The sequence below is a fragment of the Terrapene carolina genome, unplaced genomic scaffold (genome assembly GCF_002925995.2).
Source record: "Terrapene carolina triunguis isolate 2854851 unplaced genomic scaffold, T_m_triunguis-2.0 Scaffold714, whole genome shotgun sequence".
Classification (NCBI taxonomy): domain Eukaryota; kingdom Metazoa; phylum Chordata; order Testudines; family Emydidae; genus Terrapene; species Terrapene triunguis.
In genome coordinates, this window is record NW_020665065.1 from 11,326,347 (window position 1) to 11,350,998 (window position 24,652).

The window sequence follows — 24,652 nt, forward strand, 5'->3', positions numbered from 1 at the left end:
TATTCAGCCATCCCAGCACGCTCAGTACGCATCCTCCCAACCTCAGGTGTGCAGACAGGCAAGTAGAGACACACAGGGCCTGAGACAGGAAGGGAGAGAGAGCCAGGGAGGGCCTGGGAGAGCGAGTCAAATGGAACCGGAGACAGACAAAGACCGGGGGCAGCTGACAGGTGTAGCGATGCCAGGAGGCAGGAGCAGCAAGTTAGAATTCACAGCGTATTTCAACAGGTCCAGGAGACCCGCCTCGACTTAGAGTCAAGAGAAAGCAGCAGCTCTGGGACTGTGAAATACGAGATCAGGTCCTAACCCTGGAGAGGAACAGTGTATGGCACACGGCGGCTATCCAGCGGAGAGGGCGCTGTGCCATCTTCCGTGGTGACCGAGGCCCAGTGAAATGGGAATAAATTCTGATCTTAAACAAGCTATAATTTCTGCAAATTTAATGCTGATGAAAGGTGCCAGTCTGGCAGCCCCGGGGACTGCAGGCCTCTCTCCTCGGCATATGTTTCCCCCACACTGTCCCAACACTGCGTCTCAACCCTGGCCTCAGGGAGTGAAAGGGGAGCTCAGTCTCCCTGCCCCATTCAGTCTTTGGCCTCTCTGCTGAGCTGCCAGTGAGGTCAAACAGTGCTGAGCATGGCCATGGTCTCAGTGCCACAGCATCTCTCCACTAAGAGCTAGACCGAGAGCCCCTTTTCCATGCTCCCATCTCATTAAATATAGGCCACAGAACAGCTATCAGCTGGGCCCGATCCACCTGGGATGGATTTTAGCTCACAACCTAGACCCGAGAAGGCCCTTCCACCCCTGAGCCTTCCAGACCCCCATGGATTTGGATTTCATCCGTTGGGCTTGAGTAGTGATGAATCCAACATCCTAGGCCATGAATGACGTGGGACAGGAGAAGGCTAGTGAGAGGGGATAGGGAGTGTGACTGGCTGGCCCAGCACGGTGGCTGCCCCCATCTCGCTGCCTAGCGCCAGGAGGCGTTGTGGAGGAGGACTGAATCCAGACAACATGAATTCCATCCTTCCCCCAAGTGGCGATATCAACACAAAAGACCCTGGCTGCATCAAAGAGCCGAAGGAAATGGGAAAGAAGGGATTATTGTGCGCACACGCCACCCCTGTGCGGGTGCGCATAATGGAGCGGGTTCAGCAGCCAGCAGTGTTCAGGGTAGACTTTGTAATCCTCTTTTTCCATTTCCGTTTGCTATTTAATGTAATTATAGTTTCTGATTGAAATCCACCCAGAGTGTAACCCCTCTGCTTAATGCTCTCCGTAAATCCTTGGGTACACAGCCGCACTGCTCCCCAGACTCACTCGGAATAGGAAACCAGTTCAAGGCCAAAAGAAGAGACTTTGCTTTCTTTGGCAATACTGTCAAAACTGGCTCCCCCTCTGCCACATCCGCTATAGCAGCCCACCTCTCACGCCGCACTGCCCTTTGTAACTACTGCCCCTGCTCTGCCAACTTTCTCTCTGCCACAATCTGGGTCTGCAAAGAGATGTAACTTCTGTTGCCCTCTCTGGTACTCACACAGCAGGGAATGTTGTCAGAACACAGGGTTGGGAGTCTGGACTCCTGCACCCACAGCTTTGCCACTCATTCTCCTTTGGGAAAGTCATGGAAACTTTCTGTGCCACACAGTTTCCCCAGGTGGGAATGACGCTAATGGAATACAAATGATTAATAACAGTAATAATCAGGATCCAGAGACCCATCCTGCTGACCAACCGAATAAAGGATGGTCTCTGTCCCAAAGAGCCTGCAGTTGAGCTGACAATACTCAAGCCCCAAAGGGATGCTAGGAGATTTGTCTGGCTGTACATTTTTCCTCCCAAGCCCATACTGTGCCACTTGACCAAAGGTGGCAGCATGCTCTGAGACAGATCAGATGGCAGGACACCAAACAAAACGCACTAAACAACATAGCAGAAGCAGCCCACAGCAGCAAGGCCAGGTTGGTGGCAGAACTGTTAACACTGGTGGGCAGGAAACACTTAGGAACAAGGGACACTTTTTGGATACATCAGTCCCAGAGGAAACAGGTTCAGAGGGACTTTGGCCACTCCACAGGCAGCTCTTGGCCTCTCACACCAATATCCCATTCCAGTGATGCCTCCAGCCCTCACTGGCTCATTCCAGTTCATTTGGGGGATCTGGGAAGTTTTTCACAGCAGGTTCCTGACTTGGCATCAAAAACTAACATCTTAGTCCCTTTCGAGAAATCCAGCAACTGACATGCAAGAGATAAGATACATAGATCTATTCCAGCAGAGCTGTTTACCCCACCAGGCAAGGAGCCAGAGGATCTTGGACCATCGAACAAAGGTAGAACCTAGCTTGGTATTCAGAGAAACAGGTTCATTTACCAATTCCCTAGAACCTCAGCATGATCCTTCCATGCTACTGCTGCTTAAAGATCTGGGGATGCATGAGTTGGTGAGGGTTTAAAAAAAAATTCAGAACCTTCACCGAGAACCAGAACTGAACCTTCGAAGCTCGAAGAACGTTGCGTGTAGATCCCGCACCAAGGCTCCATTCCTGCTCTCATCTGTACTTTCTGGTCCAAACAAGAGGCAGGAAGCCCCTGAAGTCTTGCGAGAAAACACATCCTTGTGAGAGTCTCAGCCTCATGGTGTAAACCCCAGAGAGGTTTGGAGAAGCTGGTGAGCTTCGGGGGCTCCTCCAAATTGAATTAACCACCTCCACAGCCCATTCAGACAATTCCACTCTTTGGATCCCAACACCACTCTCTTGGCCTGATTCAGTGCTGCCTTGTCCCATCATCTACATGGTTGCCAAGTGGCAGCTCAACACAGATCAGAATGGCAGACATTTGCACCACCTGGGGCAGATGATGGCACAACATGTAGAGCCATGGAGAATCAGACCCTCCATCCTTCCTTTCCAGTTTAATAAGGTGGAGACCTCCTCACTGCAGAAGGGAATGATTAAGTCAGGATCCTTGGGACATGCGCCTGACCACTGAAGGCACCATGACTCAGCAGTGAATCAGAAGCAGGGCAGTGCACAGCCACCGGATGGGCTGGGTTGGGAAGGAAGATCAAGGATTCAGAAGCATGAGGAAGATCAGGTGAGCTGGGAGGAAGGGTTGTTTGGGCTGGGAAGCAGAGATCATCCAAAACTTTGGCACAGCTGATAAATACTTTGCATTGATACAGCTCTAATTAACCCATCCCTGCTTCTCACGTTCCTTTGACCTGCAGCCTGTGCATGGCCTACAGGGGACACTACACATACCTACCCTGCCCTACCCACTCTGGACAATCACAACTGGTGAAACCAGCTAGCAAGCAAGCAACCAACCACATTTCAAACAGCCCTTTCCAACCCTGCTCCAATCCTCCTCTCCCGCAGGGGGGCCCAGGCAGGCTGCCCTTCCTCCCCTCCCATCTGATGCCTCCCTGAAATATTCACCGAATTGGAGTTGGGGTTGCATCTCTCCCCACACCCCGCATCAAATCCTCCCCCTGCCTGCCACAGCAGTGGATTTCACCCAGGCTTGGGAGGCTAATTTACACCCTTTAGGGTTTAAAATAGCAGTGGCGTAAATGAAAAGTCCAATTTCTTCAAATTTGCATTGTAAAACCATCCTTCAACTTCCTCAAAATAAATTTTACTATTTTATTAGTGCAAACAAAATGGTAATAAAACACTAATACAGCGCCTTGTATCCAGGGGAAGAGCTAAAATTAACATAGCCCGAGCAGTGTTTGCTATTACATTCAATTACCTTTTTACTTGAGATTTACATTCTCATCCCCTTAATCTCCATAGTAGTGGCTTTGAAATCATTCCCCACAGTCATTCCCGCGCTCAGAACGGACTGTAGGAAAGACACTTGCTCCCTACCACGGTCCCTGCTGCCGGCCTCCTTGCAGCCAGCCTGTTCCCTAGAGGTTCCCTGTGGTCAGGGCCTTTCATCCAAGACACTCAAACCGTTAATTAACAGTGGGTAATTATCCCCCATATAGAGAGGGGGAAACTAAGGTGCAGAGAGACTGAAGACCAGATTCTGAGCTCACTTACCCCAGTGTAAATCTGGAGTAACACCATGTACTGGAGTGGAGTGACTCCAGATTTACACTGGGACTCACTGAATTCAGAATCTGCCCCTGAGTGACTGGCTCAGGATCATACAGCGACTCTCTGGCTGACATAGGAACGGCCTCACAGGATGGACCTGACGCTCTCTGTCTGACAACACTGAGTGCATTTCCTGGGCTGTGGCATTCCTGATTTGCCCACACTGGAGAAGAGTGCACCCAGGGACATGCTAGGGAGCAAGGCCACGTGGGTGCACCCCAGGAAATCTGCTTCTCCAGCAGTAGGGGAGAGCTTTGAAAAAGTTAACTTCCTGAGGATTTATTTTTTTAATGCTCTGGAAGTGTCCATGATTCTTTACCATCACCTGAAACCTGGGAGGTTTTGGATGGGACCCCACACAGAAGCTCAGCACCATCCTGGATCCACACCATAACACTAGCCCATCTAAACAGAGTCCCCTGCCCTTCCTCCTGTTTTTCCTGTACTTATCTGAGCCGACAGACCTCTTGCAGCTCACAGGCCATTACAAGTGGGAGCACTGTCTAGTGGTGAAAGCACAGGCTGGGCATCAGAAGATTTGGATCCTATTACCCATCACTGTGTGGGGTTGGACAAGTCACTGAACCCCTTGGGCTGCCTCTGTAAGACAGGGCTAAGACCTGCCCCAAGAGTGAATTGCATGGCTTCAGTGACTAACGTTTGCAAAGCACTCTGAGATCTTTGGATGGGAGATGCCAGAGAAGTGGAGAACGTTGTATCTCCTCTCCTTCCAGCCTGGACAGGAAACGACACTGCAGCCCACAACACCCCACTCACAGCCCAGCTACCAGGCCATGATGGTGCAGAGCGAAGTCATTACAACACCGAACGCGTATCCCAGACGCACACAGGAGAGAGAATGGATGGCAGACACCAGCCAGCACCATGGAGAAGAGCATTCTCAGCTGAATACAGAGGGCTTGGTTTGTTTCCAGGTACATGCGTGTGGGCATTTAGGGCCCCTCCATGCTGTACAGAGAACCATGCACGAGCTCAGCTATCTGTCAGGGAGGTTTTTATTGCTTGTGTGGATAGGAAACAGAGTCCTATTACCATTAAGGGAAGGGTTATAGCCAAAGTAAGCTATACTGAGGCGAGCAAGGGGCACTGCGTGGCCAAGGCCTTGTCTACACGATGGGTTAAGGAACCTGTGTAAACCCCAACCAGTCAGTGCAACCGCACTCTCCATGCTAAAATCAATTTAAGTTTTGTCCCATCTCGGCACCTTTTCAGTTGCAAATGACCTCTGGGTATCTATCCCACAATTCCCAGCTCTACTTTCAGAAGCAGTGCATTCTGGGAGATTTTGCTAGGGCACCGGTGCATTGCAGAACAGTAGCAGGAGGACTAGTTGAACTGTTTCGGTTTGTCGGGTCCACACTAGCACCAAACAGGATGGATCTACAGTTATTAAACCTATCACATGCTCCTCTGTTCTAACCAGCTATTAGACCATTCAGTGCATTTTTCTGTTCTACAAACATTCTAGGGGCTTCAGCCAGTTTAATTCATCTAGTGTAGAGCAGGCATATGAGATACGAGAAGCCCGTCTAAGCCGCTGTTTCAAATCTGGCTCAAGACAATCACAACTGAAATTACAATGAAGTAGCTGAGGTGCTGAGACCATGGCCCACCAATATTATCTCATTGCTTCCTTGTGCTTCCCCTGACTGTATACACCTGTCATCTCTGGTAAGACAGTAAGCTCTCTGGAGCAGGGACCATCTCTTTGGTCTGTGTTTGTACAGCGCCTGACACAATAGGGTCCCAGTCCATGACTAGGGCTCCTAAGCACTACCACAATACAAATAATAAATAAATAACACTGCCAACCGCAAGCATTCAAGAATCATGAGATTAGCTTAAAAACTATACTTTTTTTAAAAAAATAGGGGGTGGGTTATTTGCCTTCTGGGCTTTGAGCCCTTAGGGGTCATATTTGCAAGTGTTTCTCTGCAACCAAGAGGGCTAGATACTTACTTTTCTATTTTTTTTCTTTCTTTAAACAAAGACAGAGATTCCCCTGTATTCGCAACTCCAGAAGCTGGGGCTTTAGGGAGAAAAGCCAGCTGTCACGAGAGAGATGACAATGCTGCAGAAAGTCACCACCATCCGATGACGATTTGGCAGTCTATGTTGGGGGGTGGGCGTGTCTCAGTGCAGCAGGTGGGTCGCAGCTGGAAGGCTTGCTGGCAATCTCAGTCAGATAGACCAAGGGCTAAGAGACTGAAATTCCTGCTCTGCTCTACAAGTGGCCCTTCAGGTCAGGGTTGAGGTAAGCTGGTGGGGGAGAGCCTGGCCTGGCGAAATAGAAGCCTTCGGTCCCCAGGGCTGGTTGGCCAGGAGGAGAAAGCTGCAGGTGGGGTTCTCTCTGAGCGTGGGGCCCATTTCCTAGCACTGCTTCAACCACGTATCCACGCTGAGTTCCTTTGGGCGGTGTCCACCGACTCCTGCTCAAAGCAGTGTGTGGTGTCCAGGACTCTAGGCCTCATTTTGACCCTGTGATCTGCACTCCCATCCCTGATTTTGCCATTTTTGTGCCCCATAATATTAATTTCTGGGCCCTGTGGGCCCCCTCTCCTGCCTTTCGCTGCTTTAGTGGGCTCTGCCCATCAATCCCAATTATCCAATAGGCTGGCACCAGCACTCAAGCAAACAACATGGCAGAAAAACAAACCTAGAGATTCCCACCCCCCAGTTGACCTACACAATGGTAAACCTGCTCCCAGCGAGGCTCTACCACACAGTCTCAAGAAACGCCCCCATACCTGGGCTCCAGTCTGTATCAAATCACCTCAGGGCCTATTAACAAAATAAGTAAATATTCAAATAAAAGTGGGAGGGTTTGGGCTTGGTTTGAGCTGGTTCTTTGCACCTTTTTTCCCCTCTTTTCTCTTTTTCTCCACCCCCCGCCAAGCACCAAACAAAAGGAAGTTTGTTGTCAGACTCGAACATTTCTTGGGCCTTGTCCGAGTTCCACCTTGTTTTCTTGTCTCCCCGCCCTGTATAAATAAAGCAAAAACCAACTGGCACTACCTGTGATGAAAGGACAACTAAGAGCAGAATTTTATCTTTTTTTTTTTTTTTTTACTGGCCTGAAGTTTTGGGCAAAGGACAAAAGGCATTGCTGGCTGAGCACAATTCCAGTAACTGAGTCACACTGAGACGCTACAGCTTGATCCACGCAGGCTGCTGGCATAGCCAGGGGAGCCGAGACTCTGCTTAGTTAATGGCACGCAAATGCTAGCCCACCACAGCTGCAGACTCCCCCCATGCAGAAGGGGCAAAAAAAAAACCCTCCGGTGACACAAGGCTACTCTACTTTGCAACGGGGCCGTGTGCAATCATGACTTTTCCTCTTGTGAAAATCCAGAGAGGAAAAGCTAGAGTCTCTCTTCCCTGGAGACTGGGGAAGTTCTGGAACTTGGAACAATGGACAATGAGGCAGATTTTTTTGTTTGAAGTGCACACAAGTTAGGCATGCACCACAGTTAGCTATGCAAGAGAAGGGTAACCAGATTAGATCGTAAGCTCTTTGGGGAAGGGAACTATCTACTGTTACACAGTGCCGAGCACAATGGGTTGGTGCCTCTAGGCACTACCACTATGTAATCAAGTGCGTGGCTGCAAACGAAATCCTAGGCAATGCCCCATGAGGGTGGGTGCACAGTGCGCATTTGACGGCACATGAAAAGGCCCCACAATGCAACGGTGCATTTTGGGCAACTGGAGCCTGGGTCATCTCTCTGTTTATTTTATGAGGCACTTTGGCCTCTCTTAATTGCCCTGTTATCCTCCACCTGTTCACTCTCCTTCCTCAGGCTGATAATAGAGAGCAGGCCATGTGGAGGGAGGGGGAGTTTGGATTGGCTCTTTGGTTTCCTTTTAATGAGACGTTTGCGTTCAGTTCGGCTCACTGAAACGCAGGCCCGGTACCATTAGGAAATTCAGGCCATTGTAACTATAGCGACACAGATGCATGGGGGCAAACTCTTAGCGCCGACGTGCATGCAGAGGGGCAGCTTGCTTTGCTACATTACTGGATCAAGGTGCCCCTGTGCAAACCCTGCTCTGCCTGGTGCAGCAGGTCTCTATTAAGGATTTGCACATGGGCATCGTTACATTCGTGCTAATTTCATTCATGTAGACAAAGCCTCTGACTTTACGCAACATCAGCATCATTTCTTGACAGAGCCCATGATGCACGGAGGCGGCTGAAAAAAAGGAATCCAGCTTTTCCAGGAACAGACAATCCAGATTTTCCGGTTTATATGTTTTCTCATCTGGATTTTCTTTGCTGGTCCTGGGACAGATTCCCATAGATCTTGATGGAAAGGGGAAAATATCAGAACAGCAACCCTGATCAACTTGGCTGAATTTCTCACATGCCAGAATCTCCTCTTTGGGCAGAAATTCAAATTTGTTTTCCTGCAGCTACACAGACAAACCTGCATCCATCTCCCCCAGGAGGCGATTTCAGCTCTGCTGCTGCCTAGGGGTTCTGGTAACGTAGTAACAGGGAAGCTTGGACATGCCCACTCTGGAGACATTCTTGGTGAGGATACAGTGACTTCTCAGCCACTGGCACGATAGGATTTAACATCGGGAGAGACTTCCTGATGGTGAGGCCCATTAAGCAGGGGAGCCACCTCTCAAGGAACTGCTGGGATCACTTCAAATGGAAGATGTGGGAGTTTTCCCTGCAGTATAAGAGCGCCAGGTGGGTGAGGGAAGGCAACAAGTAGATCTTCCCCATAAGACTCTACAAGGCCAGTAGCTTAGCCTCTCTCCCTCCATACTAGACCTTCAGAGAGTCCTCTGACCAGGTGGGAGCCCAGTACGCTGTGTACAATTTGGGGTCCCAGGACTGGATCCTGCCACTCCTTGCTCACACAAGCAACCCCACAGACTTCAGTGCAGGATCAGGGCCCATATGCCCAGCTGGAGCCCTCTCTCCAGGTATTCCATCCAGTTCCAAAGCACCCAGTGGGTTCCAATCATAGATCATAGAATATCAGGGTTGGAAGGGACCTCAGGAGGTCATCTAGTCCAACCGCCCGCTCAAAGCAGGGCCAATCCCCAGACAGATTTTTGCCCCAGATCCCTAAATGGCCCCCTCAAGGACTGAACTCACAACCCTGGATTTAGTAGGCCAATGATCAAACCACTGAGCTATCCCTCCCCCAATGCTTCAGGTTGCCTTGTGGTTTGTGCGCATGCGACGTAGGGGGCAACATCACCTGAGGGTGGGAAAAGTAAAGCCATGGTCCTGCGAGGGGACTGCGGGTGTCAATGGCCGAGGAGCTAAGGGGCCAGAGGCTGCGTGCTGGGCTGAAGGATTGAGTCACCCTGTGGTTTTCCTCTGCCGCCAACGCCAAGCCTGGCCTCTGAGTTTACACAGCGAGGGTGAGTCCGAAGAGGCAGCACGGTGGCTGTCAGAGGGGAGCCTCTGTGCGCTGAGCTCCTGGTTGCATGCTTTCATCAAAACCAGAGCAAGATAGTGCAGCGCAAACACCACCAATTTAAGGCTAGGGATAAAACGTTCCTGCCAGCAGATCCAGCAAGAAGAGTCACCTTAACCCTTCGGGGGCCGAGGCAACAGTAACAACACAGGAGGTGACAGGGGAGAAGGCGTGAGGCTCGCTCAAATCCCTCTGTTCACATTCATCCACCTCCATCTGCTCTTGGGAAAGTAGCTCCGCAGGCGCCTCCAACCCCCGAGCGAACCATGCTGGGGGACGCATTCTTCCCAGGAGCCCCTGCATGCAGCCAGGGACAGACCTAGCTTCTGAAGGGCCCTGTGCCAAATGAGACTGCCCTGCCCCAGGACGTCTGTAACTTGCACAGTACATCCAAGAGCGGCACAGCATGGCAGGTGCATGGCGGAGATGTTAGTGGGACACAGGAAGGTTTGAGCAACATAGGCCTCAGTTCAGCAAAGCTTTTAAGCATGTGCTCAACTTTAAGCATGTCCACGGACCTCACTGACATGTGCTTAGGTGCTTTGTCGAATCAGGGCACAAACGAGGAGGGCCAGGGCACTTGTTACTGGGGTCAAGGCTGGGCAGATTTGTTCATCAACTTAAAAGAGGTATCAGCAACTGTGAAAGAGCTGGACCCTAGCTTAACATACAAGATGCACAGCAGGAGAGGTCCCCATGGGCCAGAGGGTGGGGAAGGGTGTACACAGGTTGGGAAGGAGCAACAACAAGGGAGACCTGTTCAAACATGTGGGGCCTAACGGGCATCAGGCTTGGTGTCTGTCTAGGGCCAGCCTTGCATCCACGTAACCTCCACTCATGCCGTCCTCTGCCCAGCCTCTTGGGAAGTTCTGCCAGGGTTTGGTGAAGCCAAGGCGGCCAGACCAGCCCATCCGGCTCCCCTAATGGCTGCACTGAGGATGTGCCCACAGTCAGCCTCATTCTGTCTTTGCAAAATCCTTCAAATTCTTGGTGTACCGCCCAGCTGTTTGCGGTATTCCTCCAACTTCTCACTGGCTTCCCACGGCAGAGGGGTCCTGGCAGTCAGCGCCACTGAGAGACTGGAGAAAGGCAGGCACAGTGGGTCAGCTGAAGACCCATGCCGCCTGGGATCACTTCTCAGCACCACCCCAGCGCCAGCTGACAGGACAAAACAAACCAACCAGGGCTAGCATCCCCTTACACTGCCTCACCCTGGCAATCAGAGCTGGAAGGCCTGGGACCATCTCCTACTGAAGCGAACTCCGACCAAGCAGCTGGAAAGCACAACCTCATTACTGCTCATGGTTAGTATTTTTATTTGCATTGCGGTTCTGCTCAATGACCCTTATTGGGATCGGAGCCCACATGCACACACCTAGACACGGCCCCTGCCCTAAAGAGTTTGCACTCAGATTTAAAACAAGATATACAAGGCAAACAATAAGAGGGAAGCCAGGATGTGGGGTGAGGGGGCACTGTAGGGTCAGGCACTAACACGAGCTTACCCCCATGCTGCTCAGCCCAGCCATCACTAGTTGGCCGATTGCTGCTTATTTGGGGATCTGCTTTCACCAAAATTTTATTGTATATTTTTGCCAAGTTCTGTTTCAGGGCAAATAACCTCCAAGCCCGTCTGTATCGGGGTTGGCGGCAAAACAGCCATTATCTCAGCTTCCCAGGAGTGCCAAGCCTGCCTTGAAATTACCCGTGGTGATGGAGCTGTCAGTTAAACGGGGCTCGGTACCTTTTGTAACAACAAACGCCGAAATCAGGGCAAAGCTTTCACTCTGCCTGACACCCAGAGACTTCAAGTGGGAACAGGCCTGAGTAAAGACCACAGGAGCGGGCCTTAGACTGCGTATTGACCAAAGCCTGCCCACAGCCACGATGCAGTGAATGCAATTCTGCTGTGCAAAGGCAGAGGGCACTATTTTGGGGCCTTGCACAAGGTAGTCCATACACAGCTCTGCTCCCAGGCAGGCTCCCTGTCAACACTGGAGTGCATTAGTGGAGAGTAGGCTGGGGTGGGAGGAATGGAGGCATGGCCAGTGGATCTGAGCCTGTGCGGCTCAGCCAGCCACTCCCCCATGTGGGTGAGGGCACAGGTTGCAGGGGCTAGGCAAGGATGCAGTAACAGTCAGAACAGCCTGTGCTGGGGAGATCCTCTTCCTGCCTAGATCACAGCCACACGCGCTGGGTGTGTGTGTCCAGGATTGGGCCCTTTGAATGGGGCAGGAGCATGTGTGTTCAGCAAAGCTGGGGGCCCCAGAAGTTGTGAATGTCAAGCATACCACGACTACTGAAGCAGACGGTTTCAGATCCTGCTGAGCCAGCTTGTGGCTGGATTCAAAACTGAGTAAATTTACAGCTGTAAGCTGGGAGTTTATACAACTCCTAACTTGTTAGGGATGGCTGACCAAGCCAGCACGCTCGCTCCCCAGTCAACAGGGCTTGTAGCAGTTAGATCTTTGAACACACATTACATATTATTATTTCTTTAACTTTGCATAAAGGAGAGGAGCCGGGTGGGGGGTTAGAAGGGTGCATCTGTTTTTGTGCATCTTTCCCCAAAGCCGCATCGAAACAAACACTCAGCCTGGATCCACTGCGGCTTCTTGAGAACGTCAGTCACCTGGGATTGTAGCATACATCATAAAAACCCCACTGGGCGGGATTGGGAGACCCTCACTCACACCACCAGCACTTTACGTGTAAGTAGCCCCATGGAAACCAGCGAGACTACCTGCGGAGAGAGGTATTACCCATTGAGAGCGAGGGCCTCACAATCCAGCCCCTGTGGTTGGCAGACTCCAGCAAGCATCACAGGCACCAGCTCCCATGCCCGGCGAGTGCTCAGCTACTCCTGCCTGCAGCGCAACCAGCTCTGCTGTGAGTTGGCTCAGTGCAGGAAAACAGCACCTAACAGAGCCCTTCCTGCAATCAGCTTCTCAGGGGCACACTGGGCACCAGGCTTCCCTACCAGGTCAGGCTCACACATAATTGTACGTGAAGCCTGAACGCCCTCTTCCCCCAAGAAGCAGGGTTGGGTCGCGCAGTGCAGTCAGCAGCATACTCCCAGGCTACCGAGTACAGGACGGGACTTCCAGAGACCCTGGATGGTGACGCATGGTTCCTCAGTCTGGGACTAGAGAACCACAGGGTCTGGCTGCACCCAGCAGCTTCAGTCAAGAATCCCCTTGATACTCATTACAATCAAAGTCTCAGCTCTACTCCGAAAGCTGTTATTAATGAAGAAGCCCAGGGCTGAACAGACTTGGAAGAAGGCTGGTCCAGTGGTTAGGGCACTACCTGGGACTCCAGAGTCACAGGTTCAATTCCCTGCTCCCCATCAGACTTCCTGTGTCACTTTGGGCTAGTTAGTTTCTCTGGGCTTCAGCTCGCCATGGGGTTTACATCACTCCACTACCTCACATGGATGCTGTATAGCGAAGTACTTTAAGGGCTATGATGATGGGGGCCACAGACACAGACAGTCATGGAGACTGAATCCCCCATCCTGGGAGAAAGCAGTTCCTCCTGGACACAGCTGAGATATATCAACAGGACTCCATCTCCCCTCTCTTCCACTCTGTCCTGCACACGTAACCACCCAGAACGTCAAGAGTATACATGAGTTAAGGAGCCAGATGAGGCTTTAAGGAGTCGCTCAGGCAGGATCAAATGCTCTGTTAGCATCCAGCCACCATCTAAGAAAATAAAGCAGTTGGGGGCTTTGGTGAAGTCTGGCCTGGGGTGGGGGGAAATTTCCTCTCTCCTTGCTCAGTGGGCAGAGATCACGCGGCCTGCTGCTGCTCCCACAGTTTAAAATACTTAAGTCCTCCAAGGGGCAGCTTAATTTTCTTTTTTAAAAGAAAAGTGTCAGTCTAATTAGATAAATCCTCTGAGCACGTGGCCTGGAGTTCGTCATGGAAATTAACCTCCTCGAAAGATCACAGTTACTGAAATAAGAAACTGTGTGTTTTGGCATAGTGCAGTGAAATGGGAGCTGCAGGCTGCATTTCATACACCTTCTCTTTCATAAACCTGCCGCGTTTCATATCTGTCCCGCCGGCCCCTAGCACGGCACCAGGACTTTATCTCCAAATGCCTGTTTGCAAATCACTGCTGAGAGGCTATGATAACCCATGGGAGTCTCACTGGGTTGCCGGCAGGAGAGCATGAGGCAACCTCAGTAGAAAACTGGCCCGACCTGAGGCACTGGTGTGAGGGGCCGGTTCCTTGATCCCTGTCACTGACTAACAGTCCGACCGAGAGGACATGCTGCAGACACAGTGACCATGGCAGCCAAGCTGGAAGCTGCTTTGCCAGCCTCACTGTCCAACAACCAGACAAGCATGAACCTGCGCAGCCCTCCCTCCCCTGGGCTTGGGGACAAGCTGAGCCGGGTGGAAGGGAACAGCTGCCAGGGATGGTCCCCCACCCACTGGGCTCAGCCTGCCTGCAGCCGGGACACAGAAGGTTTTGCCCAGTGACTCCATAAGGAGCAAAAGAGGCACAGAGTGTGGCAGGGGTTGGAGGTGGAAGCCCTGCTCCCCCGGCCATCAGCACTAGGAGCAAAACCAGAGATTTAAAGCTATACCAGCTTCCCAGGGTCCCATGTTCCCTGCCCCCGCCAAGCACCCCAGCACACACATCATTACAGACACTTGGCCCTTCGACAGCAGCTTCTTCAAGAGGAGCCCCAAGCACTTTGAAAAGGTGAATGAACGGAGTCTCCAACTCTGTTGTACAGCGGGGGAACTGGAGGGTCAGAGCCAAGAAGTGACTTGCCCAAGGTCACACAGCGAGTCAGTGGCAGGGTCAGGAAAAGAACCCTGCTCTTTAGTCTCCCAGAAGATTTTAGACTGTCCTCCTAGCCTCTTGAACTAACTAGTGGCAGGAGTTACGCTCCCAGCCCAAGCTCAGTAGGGATTCACACATAGGTCTCAAGGGCTGACACTGCACCGTACCCTCTGTCTCACCAGTTAGCTAACAGGGCATAACTGCACCAGGACTCCCTACAAAATCCAAAGTGCTTCGGTCACAACCCACATCTTCTCCGTCCCAAGAGGGTTCAAGGGTTCTACTGCTAAGCCTTCCCTGTCCATACGGTCCTTCCAAAGGAGCTGCTCCAGAACTAAGAGCTCCAGGAGAACCCATGCAGTCTACATCCCTTCCTCCTAGCAAATGCTAGGCTGGGCCACCCTCTGTATGTGCCCAGGCTTGGGCCCGGCTTGCGGACTGTCTCCAGATAAGGTAGGACAAAGTGCCCTCTGGCCTTAGGGCTTCCAGGTGGCTGTTTCATTTCATTTCAGCATTACCGATGGGAGAATGAAAATAAGGCACTTTCTGGAAAGAAAACATGGCTCCGTCGAGCAAAACGTCAGGCACAGGGAAAGGGCCAAAGGCACAAACCAATGCGCTGCTCTGCAATCTAACATCAGCCCGTGTCTTCTAACATGCGAAGTTCGGGGCTGGATGGCTCAGGTTACTGGCATTGGCATACAAAGCTTTTTTTACCTCCGGGCCACCAGTTCGATTCCAGCCCTGGTTGGTAGCAAGTGAAATTTACTATCCAACAGCTCTTCAGTGGCCTAAACAGGAGTTTGACGGGCCTCTGTGCAGTTCCCAGGGCACAAGGCTCCACCTCCTTGTCGCAATTGGCACTAGTTAGCAATCTCAGCAGACAGGTCAAGGACTGGATGAGCCATGGAGACTAAACCCCCATCTCACCTCTAGGTGCTGCCTCCAGCTCAGGGTGGGATCCCCTGGGGAGGGTGGCATTGGGGAAGCTGCTGCTGCTGCTACCCAGGATAGAGCTGCTCCGCGGATGGAGACCTTCGGTCCCTAGCATTGCCAGCCTGGCCCCTGTTTAGAGCTATTCTTTGCCAAGTGCAGGCTAGCCCTGGGACTCACCTATTCCAACAGCACTGCAACAAAGCACATGAACATAGGCACTCAGGGCTTAGTCGGGGTATGGCCTTATTACTTCAGGCCTCTCACACAGACTGATCAAAGCCACATCATCAGGAGGACCCTCCCATGCTAGCTATGGGTACATACTGTCACTCGGAGGTAGGTCAGCTTGCACAGCTGTCTCAAGAGAGGGGACGCTCTCAGGTGCTATGCCCTCAGCTGGCAGGACCACATGATCTACAGAAGTACCTAAAGATGCAGGGTTGCATCTGCCTCTTCTATCCAGCCCTCGAGGCCTAGGATACCATCAGCAATTGCCAGTACCTACCCTACCCATCCACCTACAACTGGGCTCAGGGCAGAAAAAGGTCTGGCAAAGGGGCAGGGAGCGATGAGCATTTCTGAAGTGCCCAGCTCCGCAGCATACATATAGCATGGCGAGAAGGGTCCTGCAAACAGGTGAACGTGAGACCTTCTTCCGAAAGAAACAAGCGTGCCCTTTGCGATCAGCGTGGTAAACATGCAATTACAGTGGAGGCCCTAACGAAGCAAATGGCCTCCCGATTCCTTTTAGAGGGGGTGCAGACAGCCGAGGCCTTTAACACACTTTACTCATTTCTCTCTCACTTGCATGAAGGCTTGGATGCTCCGACACGATTGCGGACCTAGCCCCCAGCTGTGGGGCGATAGGATGCCGGAGCCCATGATCCATCCAAAGGGGTCTTTGCCTTTTTCTGTCAGCCTAAAGTTTGAATAAAGGAGCCCACCAGACGGAGCGAATACATGCCTCTCTCTCTCTCAGCTGGCTTACCAAACCATTCCTATACTTTAAGCCACCTAGTGTCCGAAGCTGTGCGTTCAGGATGTGTCCTCCCCTTACAATCAAAGGCAACTGGAGGCAGATTGCTTAGGAAATAGAGAGAAGAAGGGAGTTCCTACGAGATGGAAACAAAAAGGGGCTGGGGTGGGGGAGCCTGTGATGAAGCACAAGCCAGACACTGTCATAGGCTGGGGAGACGAGAACAATATTTTAGGCACTACAAAGTGTCTGGTTGAAAAGCAAAGCATGAGGCGCACAGGGGTAGCGGGAGCGAGTTTAAACCCAGTGCGGCATGATTTCAGGTAGAGCGGACACACAGAATGGGGAATCGGGAAGGGGGACAGGCAGTCTTGCCCCAGTTCTGAAGTTTGTCACCGATGCTTTGACCATGATGGCCAGCTCTGCTCTTTCCGTCTCTGAGAGAAACTTGGAGAGAACTTTCCCCAGTACGGGCCGGTGAAACAAAATTGAAGCAGCCAACAGGCACCCCCAGCGTTAGCCCACGCCTGGTTTCTTAGAGACCACTTTCATTGGCAGCTTCTCTCCTGCCCCCCGCCAGTCCCCTCCTCCTCGTTCTCTCTCTGTGTCCTCGAGACTCCTCTCACCTTGAGGAGTGTTAGGATTACCCAGCATTTACACTCAATGCTCCTCTTTATTCCTTAAGACTTATTAAGAATGATAATGAGCTCCAAAGCAGCCACACGTCCCTCTCTCTCTCCTACCCCCCCCCCCCCCCCCTTCGCTCTCTCTCTCTCTCTACGTGCCTTTTCCGTCAAAGACACACAGGACAAATCCGACCAAAAAAAAAAGCTGACAATATGGATCAAGGACACCGGGGGATTTATATTCCACAAATCCAGCCTTTTTTGTTTTTATTATTTCTGTTCAAATTCCACCCCCTTCCTTCCCCTTTGCCCCCTCCTCCCCCCAACCCTCTTGGACTTTGTAACAAGAAAAGAACAAGAAGAAGAAGAAGAAAGCTGCTTGCCTGAAAACCTCGTTAATGTGGAGCTCTTAAACGGTTGATTAATTTTAGAAAAATTTACGATGCGCTCTTGCTTCTCTTTTAAGCTCCAGTCTTCTACACCCAAAGCAAGTTAACTTTAAAGGCCCCCTCGTGTGCCCGCTTGCCCCTTCTTCCCTGGCACCCTATTTGTAGATGCAAACATACAGATGAAACATAAATACAGTGACAGAACAGGGAAACAACTGCTCTGACGGGTGGCTAAAATGGTTCAATTCAATTCCCTTTAGCACAGCCAAGAAATCACAGCCTGCAAAACTCCCAACTTCCAGCTATTTAACTTTTCATTTAAAAAAAATCCACTACAAATTGGTCAATTTAAAAAAATAATGTAGACATTTTATTATTTTAAGAGACAAGTCTTCCCAAGTTCGATCTGTTCACTTCACAGAAGCCCCCGATGCACAGCTGCATTCGAAACCTCAGAGTTCTTCCAAAGCCACCTTTAAGCCAGCTGCACTTCACCAAGGGGAAAGAACGGAACCTAATGAAATTTAATACATACATTTTTAAGTGTGCCCTGATCTATACTTTAATATTTCAGAAATCTCCCAAGCTCCCTCCTGCCTGGTATTTGCTTTTATTCTTTGTCTCCCTCTGCTAGAGTCTGTTTTTCTGATATAGACATCAGAAGGTTAAGGGCTCAATTATCAACTCTGCTGAAACCTCAGCCTTACAATACTTAGGGGCTTCTCTTCTGCTCTTTAGAAACTAAATAGCAAAATCTCTTCTTCTTCATGTTTTTTATTGTTATTATTGTCTACTGCCTGTAGGTTCCGATCGCTGAACTTAGAAACCTCTCTGGAGGGTAGGGATGAGGGAGATATGGATTTGGAAAGAAAGAATAATATAGAATTCTAAAGGTGCCTACTTCAAGTGAACCTGAGGAGACCATGTCTCTGAACCCCAAAATAGCATCCACACAAAATATGATCCTAGTGGTTCTCATTAACACAAGTCAGTAAAAAAAAATTGGGAGGAAGTGACTCTTTGATTAGTGTTACAAACCAGAATGGAAACAGATTTTAAAAGTTAAAGTAGCAGTGTTGTGGAATATGGAATCATTACTAGCAAAGTAGTGTACTTGATTTGATCAAACGGGATTTGTTTTTATTTTTTAAATATATGATGCACACAAAAGCTTTGGTTTATGGACTCGAGCAGTGCTTTCTTCTCCTCAGGAATTTATATAGATGGACAGTATCCTTCCAAAAATGAAATTAACAAAAACAAAACAAGGGTGAAGGGAGGTGCGCAGGAAATCACCATTTCGGTAAATCACAATCCCTGAGTTGGATAGATAGCAGATTCTGGTTTAATAGGAAGAACGAGAATTGGAAAAAGGTAAGGCTCACCCTTGCACCTGAAATAAACTATTTGCAATAGGTTCTTGTAAGATAAGTCTCAAGTTTATGTGGACTTACATTTTTTCCCAAAAAGTTTGTTTTTCCAAATAGCTTCACTGTTTTGGATGGAGTAAATAAATATATATCTATACATCTATAAAATCAAGTCATTAATTCTTTCCTGGAAATTGTTTGAATTACAATCTGTCAGATCCAGATGAGTTGGCTTTTTTGGTCATTGACTCCCTCCTACACGCACGCGCACACACACACACACGCGCGCACACACACACACACGCGCGCGCACACACACACACACGCGCGCACACACACACACACGCGCGCACACACACACACACGCGCGCACACGCACACACACGCACGCACACACACACTTCTTCATGGAGAAATAACCCCCTTCCCTCCCCAAACCACCTTCTTCTGTTGTACAACTACCAACTGAACTCAAGCTTTCAATGGGTTTTCCCTGCACCAGGGCTTTGCTCTGAAACTGCAAGAATGACAACGTCATGTGTGGGGAAAGCTGACACTTACAGCTTTTAAAAAGAAACGGGAAAAAATAAGCTGTTGACTTCTTGGTTAAAGTATTCTCTTGTTCTAACTCATGTTCTTATGTCACTGGGCTAAAAAAAAAGAAAAAAGAGGGAGAGAGAGATATGACTTTCCTTGAATGATCTGTTTAACCTAAGCCAGAGGAAAAAAAAAGAAGTCATTAATTACTTATGTGAGCTATTGCTTCTGAAAGACAATAAACCTGCCTGGTCGCCATGGATATGACATATTTGCTCTGAAAACAACACAATAATTAGCAAAGGGGAAAGATACAAGGAGAATATGCAAACTCCTGAGTTTAAAGCCATAGTGTTTCCTTCCCCCCCTCCCCCTTTTACTTGTCAGAGTCAATTCTGTTTGCAATTCAAATCAAACAAATAAACAAAAGGTTTACAAAAATATATTTTTTAAAAAAGAAAAACTGATCGACTGCACTGATGAGCCAAAAGAAAAATAATAATGAGAAGCAATTACAAACCAAACAACTGCAGAGAAAATAATCTTATATGATGAAATTAAACATATATTTAGGGTTGTTTTCGTTCCAGTTATTATTTGCATTTTTTAAAAAAGAAAAATGCAGAAGTGTATTGAAAGAAAAAAGGAAAGTATTTTAGGAGACATGAAGTGTTTTGAGGACGCAGGTAGGAAAAAATTGGGGAGTTCACTTGGATATTAAAAATGCATCATATGGGTCATTATTTTCTTTTTAAACCTACAACTTTACCCCCAAGAAGATGAGCAGGAAACACAATAGCTTTGTACCATGTTTGTCAGCTTGATAAATACACGAGCTCATGGTGAGTTCACAATTTTTAAGTATGTCAGAAATGTAAGACACTCTCCCTTTCCTCCACGGATAATGAAAAGAGGGGATCTTTTCTTAATTAAAAGAATAAAAACTGAATAAACTGCAGAGATTCTCCTTTAAAAACTGGATAAATGTTACAGTGAAAATGCTTTTTATATTTCGCTCTCATTAAGCTGAAACAAAGACTATTAAAACCTTCTCTAATGCGATAGCCTTCTGGAGTCTGACCTTCTACATTTAGAAAACAAGTAATAAATATACCCTAACATGCACTTTATCTGGAGAGATATTTGACTTTGAACTTATTTTAACATTTAAAAGGCTTGGGAAATATAAGAACAACAATACAATTGCTACAAGTTTTTTGTTAATATTGCTAAAATAAATCTCTCAGAATAAAATGAGCAGATTAAGGAAACATCATCCTGATAACACTTTCCCCCCCTTTTTATATTTTTTAAACAATAGTTTTTAGCTGGACTCTTTGATCTTGAAAGGGTTCTTCTATCTGGTCTGATGAGGGGGGAAAATGATCTGTTTTAAATGATGATGCAACTAAAGGATCAAAGCCCTGACTTTCTGCTTGTCATAATAAGCTCTGTCTTGCACAAAGCTTCAACTTCAGACTTTTTAATATATAAAATATAAAGGAGGCCAAAAGAGCCACTGAAAAGGTAAAGTCTGCAAACAAAAGGGGACACTGCCCCTTTAAACGTTTTAGTGCATATGGAGTTTGATTTCTGAAAGAGATCAGTTTAACATCTCCATAGAAACCAGCAACAGATTATCATCAACAGAATAAATAACTAGTCTAATAAATTAAACAGGAGGCATAAGATCTGGAAACTTGATTACTGAAGTTCAACAATATTCCCCCATAAACTCTTTCTAACTGCTTCTAAGGTAGCTAACAAGGTAGCAACAAAGTATAAATAAAAAAGTGGGTGTAGGAAGAGAGGCAGGGAAACCACTGGGAAACAGAAGTCCAAAGCCCTGGGAAGAGATTATTTCACCTTAAAAGTTATTACAGCAACAACAGAAATAAATACGTCTAGGTAATTTGGGGGAGGAGGGGAGAGAAAACCATTTTCAAGGGGAAAAGGTTGTAGTGGCTGCATATGCAGCTAAGCGTGGATGAAGAGGGCACATGAAATTTATGTGTGAAGTACATCAAAAGTTTCACCTTTCTCCCACCCCAAAAAAAAAAATCTAGGCAGACGGATCTAACTCAGAGTGATTCAGAGCAATCCTCAGACATAACCCATCCAGAAAGTTTTCCAAACAAATTGCTCAGAAGGTGCAGTGAGACAGCCTCCAGGCTGGGATCAGAAAGCCCCTTCCAATCTCATCCTTATCCCAAATTTCATCACCCTTTACCAAATGTGCCAACTTTCCCAATGGCTCTTCCTCTCTGTCTCCTGCCACCCCAACCGGAAAACAAAAAGAAGGAACGACTCTCTCTCCACTACTCCAGAAAGGTTGTCATGGTACATACACACTTATCTCCCATGAAATCAATACCAACAAGTTACTGGTCAATGTCCCCACTCCCAGACTATGCTGGTTCACTTCTTCCCATCCCAGCTAGGGAGGTACAAATCTAAAGGACTTTCTGGATTTACAGACCCCAAGAACAAGTGCACCTAATTCTCACTTTCCAATTTCCTGGGGAGTCTGAGAAAGCATGACCCCTGTGCCAGAGACAACCCTTATGGGCTCATTACTGGCTGGGGAGTCATTAAAGATTTGGGGAGGCAGATCAGAAGCAGGCAGAGCCCTGGGATATTAACCCTTCCCTACCCAGGGGACAGGCGCACCCCTGCCCCCTGGGTTTCCAAGGCTTTTTATTTCTCCTTTTTTGTCAATGCCCCAAAGTGTCTTTTCCTGGCAGGCCCCAGTTTGATTGACGGGTCGGACACCTGTTCCCTTGTCCTGGGAGTCTCCAAACATGGAGAGTAGCATTCACCAAAACCCTACTGATCCCAGAGCCCGCCTCCCTCCCCCCAGCGCCCTCAACCCTGCTCTCCTCACTCCACCCCTATGCTGATATCTACCCCCCACCCCGCACAATCCAAGCAACCCCCCCCCCAGTCCAGCAGTACAGCCCCCTTACCCCTACAGCGCCCCATGCCCGGCGCTGCCTGAGCCTCGCCCGGCCGCGGCAGCGGATTCGAAGAGAGGAAAGAAAATGAAAAGAAAACGGGGGAAAAAAAACTTCCTGGCTCAGGATGGCAAATCAGCTGCGCATTCTGCAAATGCCACCGGGTAAAAATAACCTGCGGCTTCGCCCGGGGGCCGGGCACCGACTCCCCCAAACGCGCACCCAGCCCGGCCCCCCACACTCGCGCGCCGAGTCGGGAACGCAGCGCAGCTCTCCAGGGAGCGCACGGAGGGGGCCCGCGCACCTCCCCGTCCCCGAGCGCACGGCTCCCAGCCCTGCTCCATCTCCGCTCCGGGACCCGAGCGTCCCGGAGCCAGCGGGGGGAAGCGCCGCTCGCCAGCCTCCAACCCGGCCGCAGCACTTTGGAGAAACTTCCCTGGCACCGATCGCCTGCCGCCTCCGCCCGGGGACCCCCAGCCTGTCTCCGCGGCCCGCCGGGGTCCCCAGCCTCAGGCCACCCCTCGGCGCTTTCCCTTCGCTTCTCGCCCAAGTTTCTGTTCGCAAAAAGCCGGGGGGGGGCATCGCCGCTGCGCTTCCCTTTCCCCCAGCAGCTGCGCCCCATGAGACCCCCTCGCTCAGTCACTGGGGACCCGGGGTACCTGCGCCCCAGGCAGGGAGCGGGGCAGGGCGGCGGAGGGGGTCCCACGCCTCGCCCAGCCCCTTCCCCTCCCCCATTTCCACGGCGATTTTTAAAAGTCCTGGAAATTGTCCGGCACAACCGGCCTCCCCCAACAACAACAACAACTCAGCTCCGGAGCCGGCACCGCTCTGCCTCCCTCGGGCCCCCTCCACCCCCAGCCGAGCGACGGGAGCACAGGCGCCCTCCCCCCCTCCGCCAGCCTAGCGTGAGAGTCCTGGACCCCGCAACCCCCTCCCCTGGTTCACTCCCCGGGGAGGCAGCGCGCTGCACCCCGTCACTCCGCAAACAGCCGCCCAAAGTGCCCGGGCCGGAGCAGCGAGTGCAACCCCTCCGCAGAGGGAGCGCACCGGAGCCCCAAGCAGCCTGCAGTGCCCTCCACCCCCGCTTTCAGAGCGCTGCCCCCCCCCCCGTGCAATACCCCCCCCCGCCCAGAGCAATGCCCACCTGCCGCTGCCATGTGCCCCCCCGCCTCCCTTCCCTGCCAGGGCCATGCCCCTGACTGCGCCCCGACCCCCTGCCCCGCAGAGTTGGGTGGCGGCCGAGGCAGGGGCTGGAGGGCGGGGTGGGGGTCCCGGGGGGCAGGGGCTGGGGCAGGGCAGAGCAGACAGGCTTACCTGCACTTGGGGCGGCTTTGGGTGACTTTCCAAGTCAAGGGAAATGTGTGTGTGTTTGGGATGGAGTCTGCAGCGCGCATGCGCCATCAAACTTGCCCTGATCCCGGATTTTTTTTTCCTCCTCTCTCTCCCCTTCGCTTTGATTATTGAATTTTCCTATTTCTAACAGGGGGGCGGGCGGCGCGCAAAACCCGGACTGGATCCCGGCCACCCTCTGCCCCGGGCTGGTGAGGGGAGGGACGGGGAGGGGAGGGAGGGAAGGGGGGGGAGAGCGGCAGAGGGAGCCGAGCATGGAATGGACTCGGCTCCAAGCAGGCAGGGCACCCAGACAAGGGAGGGGCACCAGTAAAACCCGGACTGGATCCCGCTGCCCTGGCAAGAAAAAGGGAGGGGTTGTCCCCACTTCCCAGTCAACAAGGGCAACTCCGCCTTCTCCAGTCACCGGGGTACTTCCTTGCCCTGCCCCTGTCACAAGCGGATCCCTCAGCCCACTGAGTGCTTTCTCCTGGAAATCTCTAAACTCCCCAACTTTAGACAACTTGCTGAAAGTTGTATGAAAGAGCCTAGTTTTTGCAGCCTGGTGAACTTTGCCACCCTAGTTTCCTTGGGCTACATTTAGCTGAGATCCTTCCTTTCTCTATGGGATGGTCTATTCCTTTTAAGTGACAAAGGAGGGGGGCTGCTTATATCCTTAACTTGGATTTCATTAGCAAACCACTCTGAGTTTATTATAGTTTATGGCCCCAATCCTGCAAGTATGTATGCAGATGAGTAACTCTGCACCCATGGGCCCCAATCCTGTAATACACACCATGCCAGCAGGCCCCTGCACTTGGGAACAGCCTTTAGCGGGCTCTGCCCAGGTACACAGGTCTGCTCTGCTTTGCAGGATCAGCATGATAAATTATCCCACTAGGCAGGGCCGGCTCCAGGCACCAGCTGAGCAAGCTGGTGCTTGGGGCGGCAGATTGTTCGAGGCGGCATTCTGCCCAATCCTAGGGCGGCACGGCCGCTTTTTTTGTTTGTTTGTTTGTTTGTTCTGCTCCAGCCGCCCTGTAGGGGGCGGCCGGCGCAGAGAACCAGAGCACCCTGCAGGGCAGTCCTCTTCCTTCCCTCCCCGCCGACCGGAGCGGAGCCCTCGCGGCAGGCGGCAGCGCAGCAGGAGGGGCCG

At 50.6% G+C, this 24,652-nt stretch overlaps 1 protein-coding gene across 5 annotated transcripts in view; it reads right to left on the bottom strand.

Annotated features, from left to right (window-relative positions):
• Positions 1-23,564, bottom strand: part of CASZ1 (castor zinc finger 1) — a 267,529-nt gene extending 243,965 nt beyond the window's left edge. For 4 of the 5 annotated variants that reach the window (XM_024210600.1, XM_024210601.1, XM_024210602.1 and 1 more), the window contains exon 1: positions 22,180-22,435. The gene's annotated coding sequence lies outside the window, so the exon portion shown is untranslated. Of the gene's footprint in view, positions 1-22,179; positions 22,436-23,481 lie in introns of those variants that run through there. The other variant, XM_024210599.1, reaches the window with a different exon arrangement.
• Positions 23,565-24,652: the final 1,088 nt, after the last annotated feature.